At 48.0% G+C, this 16,964-nt stretch overlaps 2 pseudogenes; both read left to right on the top strand.

The window, feature by feature from the left end:
* Positions 1-5,286: 5,286 nt before the first annotated feature.
* LOC102763116 lies at positions 5,287-5,642 on the top strand (annotated as a pseudogene).
* Positions 5,643-12,946: 7,304 nt separating this feature from the next.
* Positions 12,947-13,416, top strand: LOC102767791 (annotated as a pseudogene).
* The last annotated feature ends 3,548 nt before the right edge of the window (positions 13,417-16,964 follow it).

Below are 16,964 nucleotides of genomic sequence, written 5' to 3'. Positions count from 1 at the left end.
TCAGCAGTACTGAAAGGTTGATGGGGGAGCTGCCACCCATGCCCAGAGGAAAGGGTAAGGCTGAAGGCCCACTGGAGACATTCGGGGGCGCAGATGGTGGGAAGGGGCCAGAACAATGAACCTCTGGAAGAATATGGCCCTCCTTGGCATAATATGCAAGTCAGGCCTCGCAGTCCGCAGGACAATTTCCTATGAGGTCACTGCTGCAGAGCAGCTGCGTATAGTTCCTGACAAGCAGGGTTTCCTGCTAGCAGCTGGGTCCCACAGCCTCAGCCCAGGGCTGCACACTTCCTACAATGCAAATATCATCCACACTCAGTCCTGGGTGAATACTTTTACCCCTTGTGGGCCTTGATTTCCTGGTCTCGAATGGGATACTGATGATAATGATCTACATGAAGGTTATTTTCCTGAAACATCACTTCGTGGAGGCCAAGGCTCCATGTATATACCTTTAGTTCCCACATACCTCATAATAACAACAGTTTTTTGTTGTTTTTAAAAAGTATATTTTATTGATTTTTTTTTAACAGAGAAGGGAGAGGGATAGAGAGAAACATCGATGAGAGAGAAACATCGATCAGCTGCCTCCTGCACACCCCCTACTGGGGATGTGCCGGCAACCAAGGTATATGCCCTTGACCGGAATCGAACCTGGGACCCTTCAGCCCGCAGGCCGATGCTCTATCCACTGAGCCAAACCGGTTAGGGCAACAACAACAGTTTTGACTTGTTATTAAGCACCTAGAACATTCTGGAACTTAATCACATCTTTACAGCATCTCATCTTATAAAAAAGGAAAGGGAAGCACAGAGAAGAGAAGCCACCTAGTAAATGGCAGAGCTGTGATTTAATCTCAGGTGCATCCAATTTCAAATCCAGGGCTCTTTCCATGACATCATGCCATTCTTGTTATTTACTATTCAAAGTCCTTCCTCCATTACCTGCCTGAACTTCCCTTTCCAATCCCAGCTTCATCCACATAGGCCTACTCACTAGTCCCATTAATGTTTCCCCATATCTCCAATGGCCTATATCAGTAGTCGGCAAACTGCAGCTCTTTGGTGCCTTGAGTGTGGCTCTTCCACAAAATACCAACTTCTGCTCATGGGCCACAAAGTTTCAGTTGCACTGTACGTGCGCGCCCGCCCGCATGTGGTGTTTGGTCAGTCGCAGGCAAACTGGGGTGGCTGGTCACCCTACTGGCCTGGCAACCAGCAAGCTGTGCTCCATGCTGAACATAAACAATTTCACAGAAGATCAGTATCAGATGATGTTGTGCCGCGCCAGCACAGCCAGATTCACTGAGCCTGAGAGGGGGCGGTGAAGGATTAAGAAAAGACAGACAAGAGAAGAAAGCTGGGTCTGGGTGGGATGCTGCCCGCTCTGATGGAGAGGCAGTGCCACGGCCTGCAAGTCAAGTCTTTATTTTATAGCCAGATTCCACGAGGCAAAGTAAGGGCGTGGTTACAACGTTCTCGTGGGTTTCCAGTCTACTCAATTACATGCCCCGGATCAAGCTTTGTTTACTTGCTGCACCTCCCGCAGCCCATGTCCCTCAGCCACGTGGGACCACAGGTTCGGACCATAAGGTCGAGCTTACAACTGTAGCCTTTGGCTCTAACTGTGCTGGGACTTGCACGTGGCTTTGCCACGAGAGGATCGTGCCCTCTCATTAGTCCCAGGCTTGAACCTGTCCAAACGCTGTAGCCGCTCTCCACATAATGTCACTCTGTGACCATGATAGAATAAGTCAAAAATAAGGACAGCCACGCTCCCCTCACCGCATCATTGATCGGCTGCCTCCTGCACGCCCCACACTGGGGATCGAGCCCGTAACCCAGGCATGTGCTCTGACCGGGAATCGAACCATGACCTCCTGTTTCATAGGTTGACGCTCAGCCACCGAGCCAAGCCAGCCAGGCTTCCCTTGCTTCTTGATGTTCAGCCCCAAACAAAGTTTTGCTTCCTTAAGCACTTTCCAAAACTGCCCAGCACTGTCTCAAATCCTGCAACAAGCCCAGCCCGTCTCTGACTGAGATGTCCCCCCCAGCTCCCCCCGCCCCCAGTTCCCCATGGTGAGCGTGGCCCTGCTGCAGTGAGTAAATAAACCCCACGTCGATGTCAGGTGTGCCCCTGGTGCTATTTAGGTCCCGAGCTTTTTCACTGAGAGTCTAGCAAAATGTCAAGTGGGGAGAAGGTAAAAAATTCAACTTTTCGTTGCCCAAAAAATACCTGCTGAGCACTCACAATGTGTCAGGCGCTGTGCTGGGGCGTGGGAGCAAACCCATCCCTTGTCCTCAAGGAGTTTACAGTGGGTGAGTGAGATAGACTATTTAACAAAGACAAAATTAACTACACCATTAAAGACCACGCCAAATGCTAGGATCCACCTTTAGTGGGTCAGGGGATATTTAACAGCACCTAACCCAGCCCTGCCAATCAAAGAAGTACCCCATTCAAATCTGGATTCTCCAGGCCTGGCCTTGCAGCCTCCCAAAGGGCCTCTCAGGTTGTTAAGGTTCTACCTGCAACCCCAGATCTGTTTGGGGTTGGAGGCATAGTCAGAAATTTCCTTTCTCTTCTCAAGTTTCCTCCCTAAAATTAGTTTATCGGAGCCCAGTTGGTAATTCCCATCTGAGGAGGAGTTCCAGGTCCTTGTAGCACCTGGAGATTGGGAAGCGAGTCTCTGGTGAGGTGAACCCTGCTGGGTGTGTGTGTGTTGAGGGGGGGAGGGGCGGGAGGGGTTACCACAGGGCCGAGGACCCAAGCACTTTTCAACAGTCTATGAAAACGCTTGAGATCTGAAAATAAAGTCACAGTGACACCAACATAAAAAATCAAAATTACAAAATAAAATCAACAACTTAAATGTTTTCTCAAAACGTGAATGGTCACCCTGGCCGGTGTGGCTCAGATGGTTGTGGCGTCATCCCATACACAGAAAGGTGGAGGGTTTGATTTCGGTCAGGGCATATAACCAGGTTGTGGGTTCGATCCCCTGTCAGGGTGCGAAGGGAAGATGGCTGATTGATGTTTCACTCTCACATTGATGTTTCTCTATCTCCCATCCTCTCTCTCTCTCTCTCAAAAAAAAAAAATCGATTAAAGAAAAGTGAACTGTATGGCAACTCAATTCAATGTGCAAACTTTGTTTATGGGGGACGGATGTCTGTAAGCTGCCTGAGCTGGGCTGGCAGGACTCCATGGACCACTTCTTCCAGGTGTTGTGCTCCCCTCCAAGAGGAGACTTGCTTGAGCTCCAGGAGCCGCTGCAGGTTGGAAGGGTGGATCCTGGTATAAGATAAGATCCCTGGGACATGCTGTCACCCCATATATCTCTGAGTCACTTCGCAGAGGCAGTGGCCTTCATAGGATTTCCGCCTAGGGCCGCTCAGGGTGTGGTGGGGTGTGGTGGGGCATGGTAGAGAGGCCAGGGCAGCCTCCCCACCTGACACGTGAGAGAAGTGCCTGAGGGGAGGAGACTTGCCCGCCCTCCTTGCCCGCCCCAACCAGGACTTTCCTGAGCGAAGGCGTGAGCTCTCTCCTGGCTATGAATGGACTTATGCTGCCCCGACTATAGGCATCTGTGGCTACGAAGTTGTCTTGGGGTCCCATCTTTATATCCCACCGTTAGTCTGTCTTGTCCTGGTCTTATTCTTCATTTTTAGCCTGTGACATATTCTTATAAGCCCTCTAGGTTCTTTTTAAACAGTAAAGAAACTCGGGATTTAATCTGTACTTACTAACAAATATTTAAAATTCTTTAAGGCTAAAGACTATACACAAAGCTGACATATTGACTGGCTGGGAGAAAAATACATGGGACATCTATTACAAACACAATTTTACATAGAAAATACTTATAACTACAAATCACTAAGAAAAAGGCCAAGCCCGAGCTGGTTTGGCTCAGTGGATAGAGCGTCGGCCTGTGGACTGAAGGGTCGCAGGTGCGATTCCCGGTCAGGGCACATGCCTGGGTTGCGGGCTCGATCCCCAGTGTGGGGCATGCAGGAGGCAGCCAATCAATGATTCTCTCTCATCATTGATGTTTCTATCTCTCTCTCCCTCTCCCTTCCTCTCTGAAATCAATAAAAATATATTTTTTTAAAAAGGCCAAAATGTCCAATAGGAAAAGGATTTGGCCCAGCCGGTATGGCTCAGTGGTTGAGCATGGACCTATGAACCAGGAGGTGTGGGTTCCATTCCTGGTCAGGGCACTTGCCCCTGTTGTGGGCTCGATCCCCAGTAGGGGGCATGCAAGAGGCAGCCAATCAATGATTCTCTCTCATCATTGGTTTTCTCTTCCTCTCCCTTACTCTCTGAAATCAATAAAAATATATTTAAAAAGAAGAAAAAGAATGAAAGAAAAAAGGATTTGAATAAGTAATTTGCAGAAGAAAGCAAATGACCAACAAACACGAGAAACTACTGAATTCCAGCATCAGTCATATAGTCAAGTAAAACATTCTTTACCCAACAGATTACAAATATTTTTTTAAAGAATTAGTGTGACACCTTGGCCAGGTAGCTCAGTTGGTTAGAGCATCATCCCCTTAGGCCAGTGATGGCGAACCTATGACACGCATCTTAGAGGTGACACGCGAACTCATTTTTTTGGTTGATTTTTCTTCGTTAAATGGCATTTAAATATATAAAATAAATATCAAAAATATAAGTCTTCGTTTTACTATGGTTGCAAATATCAAAAAATTTCTATATGTGACACGGCACCAGAGTTAAGTTAGGGTTTTTCAAAATGCTGACACGCTAAGCTCAAAAGGTTCGCCATCACTGCCTTAGGCCAAAGTAGTGGGTTTGATCTTCAGTCAGGGCACATCCGAGAAGCAACCAATTAATGCATAAATAAGTGGAACAACAAATCAGTGTTCCTCTCTCGCTTTCTCTCCTTCCCTCTCTTTCTCTAAAGTCAGTAATAGTAATAAAAATAAAAAAAGAATTAGTGAGTGGCCTGCAGGTAGGTGTTGGGACGTGTGGGTGCGGGGGGTGCATCCTTTCCCTATCGCAAGGGCCTGGTTTCAGAGCTGGGCTCCACTACCCGGGAGCACCCCACTTCCCCCATCCGTAGGGTCAGGTGCACCGAGGGCAGGGGATGGGGATGACCAAGCACAGAGGGACTTTGGGGGCCAGGACCCACTTGGCTTTCTGCGGGGGCCAGCAGGTTCCAGGCCACGGGCAAGAGATGGGGGCCAGTAACCGTTTTGGCCCTTTTGAGGTCTGAGGAAAGGTGCAGCCCAGCAGGGACCCAGCACCCTGGGAGGATGGTGTGCATCTTGGCCAGTGAGGAAATCATGCAGGATGACGGTCCCCCTGCCCCACCGCGCAGTAGCACCCCTCGGCAGAGCTTGCTCAACAGGGACCATGGTGCCCCCCTCGGGGGTCCTGGTCTCCGGAAGCAGCAGCAGCAGCGGGGAGCCAGGCTAGGTGCTGCTCAGTCACCCTTCGATGACCTCAACCCGCAGCTGGTGAACATGGGCTTCCCCCAGTGGCATCGCGGACACCAGGCCTGGAGCCGGTGACCTCCGTCCTGCTCCTCTTCCTGCTCATGATGCTCGGTGTGCGCTGGCTCCTGCTGGTGGGACTCCTCTGCCTGGTGTCCCACCTGAGTCAGAGGTGACCTCCGCTGGGAGGCCTGCGCGGGGAGAGGGAGTTGCCAGGCCTCCGTGTGAGAGCGGGCACATGGGGAGGGGAACCTCGTGGTGGCCTGAAGGTGTGCTCAGAGAGCGCATTTCCCACGCTGTGTGAAGCTTGACGCAGAGGGAGCCTCTAGCCCAGTAGTCCCAGAGTATCGGGTGGATCCCCTCCCTCACTCCCTTGAGATGTTTTGCGGGTAGTGTCGGGCCTGCATTAAGCACAACGAGCAAGAAAAGGACCCCCTCCCATCCTCTGGCAGTCCTCTTATGCCAGGAGACAGGCTCAGCTTGGCGCCCAGATGTTCTCATGCCTCTGGAACCCGGGCTGACTTCCCCTGTAACCAGGGAACGGGCCGTGGGCTTAGGGCAGGTGGGAAAAGTTCCCAGACTTTTACAGCCCTGTTTTTATTGGCTATCTTTTATTTGTGACAGGTGGTATTGGCATTCTATTTATTGTGGTGGTGTTTTCAATGCATAAATTTAGTAAACATGGACAAAATAATGTTTGGGAACATCTTATTCTATCTGTTTCAAATTTAGTGAGAGTGGGGGGAGATGGACTAATTTTAAAGTGTGAGTATAAATTTGTACAACTTTTCTGGAAACCGTTTGTTGCCGATGAGTTTGGGTTCTTGACTCCTAATGTAAAATAATTTAGCTCAGATGGTGTGGGCCAGTGTTGAGCATCGACCCGTGCACCAAGAGGTCTCTAATTCAAGTCCATTCAGGGGTCAGGGCACACGATCAATTCATAGCAAGGGAATGCAGGAGGCAGCCTAGATGCTGATGTTTCTCTCTCATCGACGTTTCTACCCTTCTCTCCCTCCTCCTTCCTCTCTCTCTAAAATCAGTAAAAACATATTTTTTAAAAAGAATTTAGACCAGGGACACTGACAAAAGCAAAGGTAGATTGATTGAGGCCCTGCAGAGGGTGAGAACACTGAGGTAGCTTCCCAGGTTCTGCACCCAGAATGAGGAGTTAGGGGTTTGTATTCCCTGGGAATACAGCAGTTGCTGGGGTTAAGCAATCGGCGTGTAGGGTGGCTGGCTTTTTCCTTTTTTAGAACACAGTATACGGAAATTGATACCCGGCATATGTCAGCAGAACCAAGTGTCCTGGGATTGTACAGCACTTATTATGGGGTGCAGGACTTTCCCAACTAGGTTTGAGTTTGTCTTTGGGGTTTGAGGCTTGGCTTTCTTTTTTTTTTCTTCTTCTTTTTTTTTTAAATTTTTTTATTGATTAAAGTATTACATCTGTGTCCTTATCCCTCCATTACCTCCCCCCCCACACACACACACACTCTTGATCTGAAAAACAAACTTAAAGGAAGTCAGGGTAGCCCTAGCTGGTTTGGCTCAGTGATAGAGTGTCGGCCTACGGACTGAAGGGTCCCAGGTTCAGTTCCGGTCAAGGGCACATATGCTGGTTGCAGGCTCGATCCCTGGCCCTGGTCAGGGGAAGGCAACCAATCGATGTGTCTCTCTCACATCGGTGTTTTTTTCTTTCTGTCTCTTCCCCTCCCTTCCACTTTCTCTAAAAATAAATTAATGGGAAAATATCCTCTGGTGAGGATTAACAACAATAAAAAATAAATAAAAAGAAGAAGTCAGGGTAGTTACTGGACCATTGTTTTATAGCTACCTATTAATAACTGCCTTAGTCCCAGCAGGGCATAACTCGATGGAGCAATTTGTTCCGGTAGGACTTGACTCAATTGAGCAATTTTGGGGAACATATTATTTTGTCTGTTTCAAATTTAGCAGCAACCATCCTAATTTTCAATGCAAATCCCTTTGACTCAGCAATCTTCCTTCTATGAAATTTATTCAAATGTCCAAACACTTTTATACAGTACATTCATAGTGATGACATATATAGGTTATGAAATGTCCATATAATGAAATATTATGCATCCATTAAAAAGAATTACCTGCCAAAACCGGTTTGGCTCAGTGGATAGAGAGTTGGCCTGCGGACTGAAGGGTCCCAGGTTCGATTCCGGTCAAGGGCATGTACCTTGGTTGCGGGCATATCCCCAGTAGGAGATGTGCAGGAGGCAGCTGATCGATGTATCTCTTTCATCGATGTTTCTAACTCTCTATCTCTCTCCCTTCCTCTCTGTAAAAAATCAATAAAATATATTTAAAAAAAAAAAGAATTACCTATATGCCCATCTGGTGTGGTTCAGTTGTTTGGCGTCAACCTATGAACCAGGAGGTCACGGGTTGATTCCTGGTCATTTTGTCCAATGTTGTTCCATTGTAATGATAAGCGGCACTCTCGCTGTGGGAGCGCACTGACCACCAGGGGGCAGCTCCTGCATTGATCATCTGCTCCCTGGTGGTCAGTGTGTGTCATAGTGACTGGTCATTCTGGTTGTTCCTCCATAATGGTTGCTGAGCTTTTATATATATAGATTTTTAAATCATCTTTAATATTTAAATTACAGTTGACATACATTATTATATTAGATTCAGGTGTATATCCTGGTGATTTGACACTATATAACTTACTAAGTGATCATCCTGATAGATCTCATACACATCTGGCACCATGCATAGTTATTAGAATACTAGAGGCCCAGTGTTTGAAATTCGTGCACGGGTAGGGTCCCTAGGCCTGGCTGGTGATCAGGGCCAATGGGGGCCTTCTGGCTACCAGCCGGGGCCTTCCTTCATTCTGCGCCGCCCCCTTGTGGTCAGTGCAAGTGATAGAACTGGTCTCCCAGTCAAACTACAGTGGGGACACTTTGCATGTTAGCCTTTATATATATAGATTATTGACTATATTCTCTATGCTGTATTTTACATCCCCATGACTACTCTGTAACAAGCAATTTGTACTTCTTAACCCTTTCACTTTTTTCATGCATTCCCCTAAACGCCCCCTCCCATCTGGCAAACATCAAAATGTTCACTGTATCTATGAGTTTGTTCCTGTTCTGCTTATTTGTTGTTTTTTTTAGATTCAATTGTTGATAGATATGTACTTATTGCCATTTTATTGTTCGTATTTTTTATCTTTTTCTTCTTCTTAAAGAAGACTCTTTAACATTTCATATAATACTTGTTTGGTGGTGATGAACTCCTTTAGCTTTTTCTTGTCTGAGAAGCACTTCATATATGTCCTTTGATTCTAAATGATAGCTTTACTGGGTAATTTTGGTTGTAGGTCCTTGCTTTTCATCACTTCAAATATTTCTTGCCACTCTCTTCTGGCCCACAAAGTTTCTGTTGAGAAATCAGCTGATGGTCTTTAAAAATAATTTTTAGTCCTCATCCAAGATGTTTTTTCCATTTTTCGAGAGAGTGGAAGGGAAGGAATGGGAGAGAAAAAAAAAATATTGATGTGAGAGAAACACATTGATTGGTTGTCTCCTGAATGAGCCTGGAGCAGGGCCAGGGATCAAACCTGCAACCCAAGTATGTGCCCCTGACTGGGAATTGAACCCGAGACCCTTCAGTCCAAGCGCTTACACTCTATCCACTGAGCAACTGGCCAGGGCTCAGCTGACAGTCTTTATGTCGTGTCTTGGTGTGGGGCCTTTGGGTTCATCTTGTTTGGGACTTTCTGCGCTCCCTGGACTTGTATGTCGATTTCCTTCCCAAAGAGCCAGGCCACTTCCCCATATTGTGGCTCCTTTTGTTTTAGAGATCTCAGGTTGATTTCAATAACTGACCATCTAGGCCACTTGTTTTCTTCTATTTTCTCTACTCTCACTTTAAATTCCTGCTTTTACTTTTAAATTCACCAATAAAGAGTGAGCCTGCAAAAACCCCTGACCCCTTGCCCAAGCTGGTTTGGTTCAGTGGATAGAGCGTTGGCCTGCGAACTGGAAGGTCCTGGGTAAGATTGTGGTCAAGGGCACATGCCCGGCTTGAGAGCTCAATCCCCAGTAGGGGGCGTGCAGGAGGCACCCAATCTATGATTTTCTCTCATCATTGATGTTTCTATCTCTCTCTCCCTTTCCCTTCCTCTCTGAAATCAATAAAAATATATTAAAAACAAAACAAACAAAAACCCTACCCACACGTTCGACCCTAATAAAAGCAGAAACCCAGGCCTGTGCACTTTCTCTTTACCTGTGACCTTGCTGCATGGCTCCAGGTGTGCTGTGTAATTTCCAGGTCCTGTAAATAATAAACCTTGATTTTTTTTCAAAGTTTCTTTATGGTTATTGCTGAGGTGCATCTTGCAATCATAATAAGAATCACAAGGGCTGGTCCAGCCAATAACATGGGTTATTAATAGGCTGAGAACAGCACAAAACACTTTGGCATAGTCGCAGGATTGCATGATTGCCCTTGCAATTAACTGAGGGGAATGCCCTTTACCTGCAACTTGCTTACTAACCACCTAACTCGGGTGGATAGCACCGTCAGGGAAAGGAGCACAGCTCGCTGGGGGAGTCTGTTTCACTTTCATACATCGCCTCTGTCTGTATTGCCTATAGTATCCAGCCCTAAAGCCATGGTTTCACCCTAGCTGGTTTGGCTCAGTGGATAGAGCGTCGGCCTGCAGACTAAAGGGTCCCGGGTTCAATTCCAGTCAAGGGCACATGCCTGGGTTTTGGGCTCGAGCCCCAGTAGGGGGTGTGCCGAAGGCAGCCGATCAATGATTCTCTCTCATCATGAATGTGTTTATCTCCCTTTCCTCTCCCTTCCTTTCTGGAATCAATAAAATATATTTTTAAAAACTTAAAAAGAAAGTCATGGTTTCCATAATAATCCAACGACCTCCCCAGAGCAGCGTAATCAAGGCCATATGTCCTAATGAGAAGAATAGACCCCTAGTTATATGACTATTCATGAGGGTAAATGTCATTCACACCTCAAGGCTAAGGAGAGCTAAGGACCTGGAATGCATGGCCAGGCTAGTGTCACCACCCAAGTAGAGGCTCTGGGCTAAAGACACAAGGGAAAGCTTGCAGCAGGAGAGGAGGATGGTGACCGCTGTACTCAGATTACCTGTCCTAATCAGGAAGAGTGAAATAGCCTTGCAACTAGAAACCAATGGCACCACCCTCTGGCACAAACTGGTTTAGTGGGTGCAGCCATTTTCCCAGGAAGCCTCCCCCAGCCCTACCCCCCACTCATTGTTCATGGGGTCCCTGCCTCTTGTAGCTGTGGGGTGTCTGGGCCTGCCCCTGTAAGATGGGGGTGTCCACAGGTCTGAGTTAATATTAAGTGTTTAATACAGTAACTCTCCTCCTCCTCCTCCTTCTCCTCCTCCTCCTCTTCTCTTTGCAAATGACATCTAGCCTGTCTTCTAGGAATGCCTACTCCGTGGGGGCTGCAAATGGCTGGTGGTGGATCAAAAGCTGCTGGTATCTGGAGAAGAAAAGCTGGCAGACATGTCTGAAGGCGGTGAGAGGTCTTGTGTGGTCAAGGAAGCCCAGGAAATGGTATGCGCGTGCTGATATGGAAGTTCCTGGGAGAAGGGCATGTTATGTGTTGACAGGCTGACATTTTAACAGTGTATGCCTTTCTCCCCAGTGTACGGCCCACGGAGCCAGGAGGGCCGTCTCGGAGGTCGCTGCAACTGTGGTCTGACATTTGCCGCATCCTAGGAGCGTCCTTGTGTCCATGCACTTCTACTCTTTTCAATGTAACTGACATGGAACGTAGCTCGCAGGATATAATCGTTCATGCTTTCATAGGACTTGTAGTTACATTACGTCAATCAATCCATTGGGGGAAAAAACTTCTGGCGACAATTCTTTGTTTGGAAAAAATGCTTGCTTAATCTACTGGGCCATTTTCAGGATGCAGAGCTAAATCCCTATCTGCAGGTTGGGGACTTTTAAAAAAAAATATGTTTCTCATTTATTTATTTTTTTTAAATGTTTTTTTATTGATTTCAGAGAGGAATGAAGAGAGTGAGAGAGATAGAAACATCAATGACGAGAGAGAATCATTGATCAGCTGCTCCTGCACGCCCTCTACTGGGGATCAAGCCCACAACCCAGGCATGTGCCCTTGACTGGAATTGAATCCTTCAGTCAGTCCACAGGCTGATGCTCTATCCACTGAGCCAAACTGGCTAGGGCTTTAATATATATATATATATACATATATATTATTTCAAAGAGGAAGGGAAAGTGAGAAATATAGAAACATCAATGATGAGAGAGAATCATTGATCGGCTGCTCCTGCACACCCTCTACTGGGGATCAAGCCTGCAACCTGGGCATTTGCCCTTGAACAGAATCAAACCCGGGATCCTCCAGTCCACAGTCCAACGCTCTATCCACTGGGCCAAATGGGCTAGGACGGGGACTTTTTCTTTGAGACGAGAGAGCACTGTCACACCAGACATGGCCACTAGGGGGCAAACAAGAGCAGCCACTAGGGAAGGGCCTAAGAATTTTCATTAGGAGCAGGGCCCAAGGAGAGAAGGAAGAAGGAGGCAGCTCAGGCTCCTAGTCACCAGAAAGCCGGAAAACCTCCCGGGCCCTGGAGATTGAAATTGGTCTTGCTTCTGAAACCTGTCCCTGCGTGTTAACTGTAGGGTGGTGAGCACTGAGCCCACAAACACTCCTTAAGTCCTAGCCTGCCCCTTGGTGGGGTCGGCTCTGGACTGACTGATGCCATAGTGCCCCAGGCCTGCCCAGTTACCTTCAGGATCACCTGCCACGTGCTCTGCTCGGTGGGCCCTGCTGGAGCCTGACCCCAGGTTACCCTTTGCATGCCGCACTGACTCTTCCCCGTCCTGGCTTCCTTTATCTCTAGAATCTGTGCAAGTTAAAACAGAAGGACAGCAGAATGGAATCCAGTGTTTTCCCCTGACTAGCAACCAACTCAGCATCTGATGACAACACCTAGCTCTGCCTTCCCCACTGGTGCAGCCTGGAAGAATCCAGGTGCCTCCCATCTTGCCAAGGGGTGGGCATGTGGCCCGGCCAGGCCAGCCAGCCCCTGCTTCCCGGGAACCAGAATCTTGAGAGTGACAGAACAGGGTTACAGCTGATTTCTCCCGACAGCAACGTCCTGTAAAGTGTGTCTGATGGTTCCTGCTACCTGGATTCCCGAAGCGTCTTGCTTCTTTGCCCTAATCGTGACCCGGCTGTTCAGCACTATTTTGTTAATTACACTTCCAGAGCCTCCAAACAAATTATTTTTAAAAAGAGGAAGAGGCAGTGTGAGGGCTGCTGCACAGTTAGCAGAGCCACAATCCAGGCGGCAGCGCACATTCCAAGCTCTCCGCCACCGCGACCCCCCTTCTCCCCCTGCCTGCCAGCCAGAGGTGGCCTGAGCCCAGCCCATCGTCCCAGCAGCAGTGCCATGGCCCGGTGGAACGCCGACCTCAACAACCTCACAGCAGATGGGACCTCTCAGGATGCGGCCATGTGGGCCATCAGGACTCGCCCTCTGTCTGGGCTGCCATCCCCTGGAAAACCTTCATCAACATCACGCCAGCTAGGGTTGTGGTTCTAGTTGGCAAAGACCGGGTCAAGTGTTTTCTGAATGGGCTGACAGTTGGGGATCAGAAATGACCTGTGATCTGGGACTCACTGCTGCAGGACGGGGAATGTATCATGAAAATTCTTCATACCAAGAGCATCTGTGGACCCCCCACCTTCACCATCATTATTACCATGACTGCCAAGATGCTAGTCCTGCTGATGGGCAAAAAAGGTGTCCATGGTGGTATGATCAACAAGAAATGTTATGCAATGATCTCCCACCTCCAGTTCCCAGTACTGACCTCGCCTTTCCCTTCCCAAGCCCCCGCCCCCCCACACTGCTTCTGAACTCCTCTCCTTTCCATATACATACATACACCATGTTTATTTGGGGGGGGGCGTTACCCCACACCCCTTATTACTTCCCAAAGCACACGAGCTGAGGGCCAGGGCTGGATAGGCAGACACCTCCCCCTAGCTAATACCCCACCTGTGTGTGGTTGGAAAACATTTTTTTTTTCTGAATAAAAAAGTTTCCACTAAAAAAAGACAGCCAGAATTTGTTTCTTTTCCTTGCAAACAGAGATTGCTAAGTGACACAGATGGGCTGAATCTAACACGGTGACATTATATAGAGGGGATAGTTGAATGGGCCTAAAAGTGGGTCCACGACCACCTGTATGTGGGCCAGGCGGTGGAAATGGAGCCAGGCAGGAGCAGAATGTGCGGTGAGAACTTGGGGGTTTCAGGAACAAGACAACAGGAGCCAGCAAGGCAGTGAAAGTGCCCTTTCTAGCCCAGTTATGGCTTCATTCATGGGGCCTGTGCCCCATTTGGAAAAGCCAGGTTATACTCACGTGGTGTCCCGTGGAATCCTCAGGAAGGCCACCACGGGGAGAATCGGGAAATCCCACCAATGGGGAGGAAATTGGAGGAGCAGAGTTGTTCAACCTTTAGTGGAGAAGGCTTGCTGCCTTAAAATGTTGCTTTCTCAGTCATCTGACAGTTATTCCTGGCACCTAAGTCACTGCTAGATAAGGCAAGGCATATTCTCCTTCAGAGAACTAGCAGTCTGATCCCCCAATGGGGGAAGGACAGGGCTCTGTGACAGTGTGTGCTCTGGGTGGGGAGTGGGCTGCCTGGAGGAGAGGGTACCTACGGGGAGTCAAAAGGATGTATAGGCCCTAACCGGTTTGGCTCAGCGGATAGAGTATCGGCCTGCAGTCTGAAGGGTCCCAGGTTCGATTCCAGTCAAGGGCATGTACCTTGGTTGTGGGCACATCCCCAGGAGGGGGTGCGCAGGAAGCAGCTGATCGATGTTTCTCTCTCCTCGATGTTTCAAACTCCCTTTTAGATTCCCAACTGCCACTCCCAGCCTATTTTCCTGGTCTACTTTTCCCCTAAAGCTATAGTGTAATTAACAAATAGCATGCTGCCCTAACCAGTTTGGCTCAGTGGATAGAGTATCGGCCTGCAGTCTGAAGGGTCCCAGGTTCGATTCCAGTCAAGGGCATGTACCCAGTAGGGGTTGTGTAGGAGGCAGGTGATCCATGTTTCTCTCTCATTGATGTTTCTAACTCTCTATCCCTCTCCCTTCCTCTCTGTAAAAAATCAACAAAATATATATTCTTTAAAAAGGATGTATAGGAAGGAATTACTTTAGCACATTGGTAGGTTAGGTGGGCATGGGATTGGGGCCTTCTAGGCAAGGACAGTAGCAGGTGCCAGGGCTCTATGGGGGTGGGGTGGGCATACTATCTTGTATGGAATGGGGAACGAGTGTGAGGGAGCTGGCACCAGATCACAAACACAGATGTTATGCCAAGGGAACCATTGGAGGTTTTTAAGTCGAAAAGTGACAAAATGAGATTTGCATTTTTAAAAGATCACTATGGGTAAAGATTTGGTAGCAGAGGGAGACTAGAACATATAAGACAAGTTAGTTAGTTGGAATAGTCTGAGAAGGAAAGGGGTCTGGGCTGGTGGGTACAGTGGGGACAGGGAAGGAGTTGAGGGGAGGGTAACTGGGGTAGTAGAATAAGGAGGAGAGGAAAAGAAGAGGTCACAGAAAACGTCATTCACCAGGGAAGACATTTAGTGGTGAAAGTGGCAGCTGGTCTTCCAAAAGAGCCATCCTGGCCGTGGCAACAGAACCTTGGGCTGCCGAATGCCACTTCGTCAAGACAGCCAGACTGTGTCTGGTTTTCAGAGACTGACGCACAGTAACCAAACCCATAAGGGACTGCCTCAAAGTTCCAAATACCAATGTGTTAACTCCCAGTAAAGAATCAAACTTGAAAAAAATCAAAACAGATCTTTCCAGAGGGTCCAGACTACATGTGCCAGTCAACAGACGCCACTACCCAGGCATCAAGGGCCCTGAGGCCGGAAGGGTCATCAGAAGTCGCCACAGGAGACGGAACAAAGGTGTGTGGGTGGGTGTGTGGGGAGACGTTAGGCCATTCATGACGACCATGAGCTAATTTCTGGCAAGGACTATTGCCCACTGATGTATCCACGTTGCCTGAGTGAATGTTCTCTGTGGCACCTAGAAAACCCAGGTGTCCAGACCAACCATCACAGTGGCCTGGCACTGGAGGGGGGCCCGACTAAAAGACACTGCCTGATGCTACTCTCATTGTCACCCCTGAGCCGTGTCAGCCACAGGGAGCTCCCGCAGGGCCCCCCTCCCTTACTTGATCTAGAGAAATTAAAAATGAACACTTGCAAGACAGGCTTTTGTAGTATAATTTAAACATTTACATGTAACAAATTAACACATTTTATTTGTGCTATTTCACTGTGCTATTCACAGGATAATTACATGGGCCTACCTTTCTCATGGTTCAGAAAGACTTTATCCATTTCTCCTCTGTTCTGGTAACTCCTTTCATCATCTCATGCTTCAAAATTCCGTTCCTTGTGCTGGTTGGTGTGACTCAGTTGGTTGAACATTGTCCCATGCACGGAACGATTACTGGTTCGATTCCTGGTCAGGGCACATACCTGGGTTGTGGGTTTGACCTCTAGTCATAGTGTGTACAGTGAGCAACGGATTGATGTTCCTCTCTCAAGTCAATGTTTCTCTCTCTTTCTCTCTCATTAATAAAAACATATTTAAAAAAAGTTCAGCCAAAACCGGTTTGGCTCAGTGAATAGAGCGTCGGCCTGCGGTCTGAGGGGTCCCAGGTTTGATTCCGGTCAAGGGCATGTACCTGGGTTGCGGGCACATCCCCAGTAGGAGATGTGCAGGAGGCAGCTGATCGATGTTTCTCTCTCATCGATGTTTCTAACTCTCTATCTCTCTCCCTTCCTCTCTGTAAAAAATCAATAAAATATATTTTTTTTAAAAAAAGTTCAGCTCCTCTGCTGTGAATTTTTCTTTGATTTCCTCTCGCGGATAATCTGAACTGATGGAAGCGACTGTATACTTTTATTATGTAAGTTTGGGTTTGTAGTGCTGTTTCCCACTGGCCTGGGAACTCCTTGAGGAAGGGATTGTGTAAGCTGTTGCCTGTAACCCCAGATCCTGGCCAGCAGTAGATGCTAAATGAACGAATGGAGGGACAGAGAGATGAGAAGACCCTATCAAAAGCAGTGTTTAAACTGAGACCAAGGGTAGGAGCCCCAAGACAGATAGTGATTGGGAGAATCTCCCCTTTGGGGTATGTGGTTGGGAAGTTGCATCTCCTTGTGCTGGTTGGTGTGACTCAGTTGGTTGAACATTGTCCCATGCACGGAACGATTACTGGTTTGATTCCTGGTCAGGGCACATACCTGGGTTGCTGGTTTGATCTCCAGTCATAGTGTGTACAGTGAGCAACTGACTTCTTTGGATTCTGGACAGCATTTTTCTCGAAGGCTCCCCTGGCCCTCTCTAAGGCTCTGTCTGACCC

Source organism: Myotis davidii, unplaced genomic scaffold, assembly GCF_000327345.1.
Source record: "Myotis davidii unplaced genomic scaffold, ASM32734v1 scaffold363, whole genome shotgun sequence".
In the NCBI taxonomy this organism is placed as follows: domain Eukaryota; kingdom Metazoa; phylum Chordata; class Mammalia; order Chiroptera; family Vespertilionidae; genus Myotis; species Myotis davidii.
Note: the sequence above shows the minus strand (reverse complement) of the source record. Positions and strands in the feature narration are given on the sequence as shown.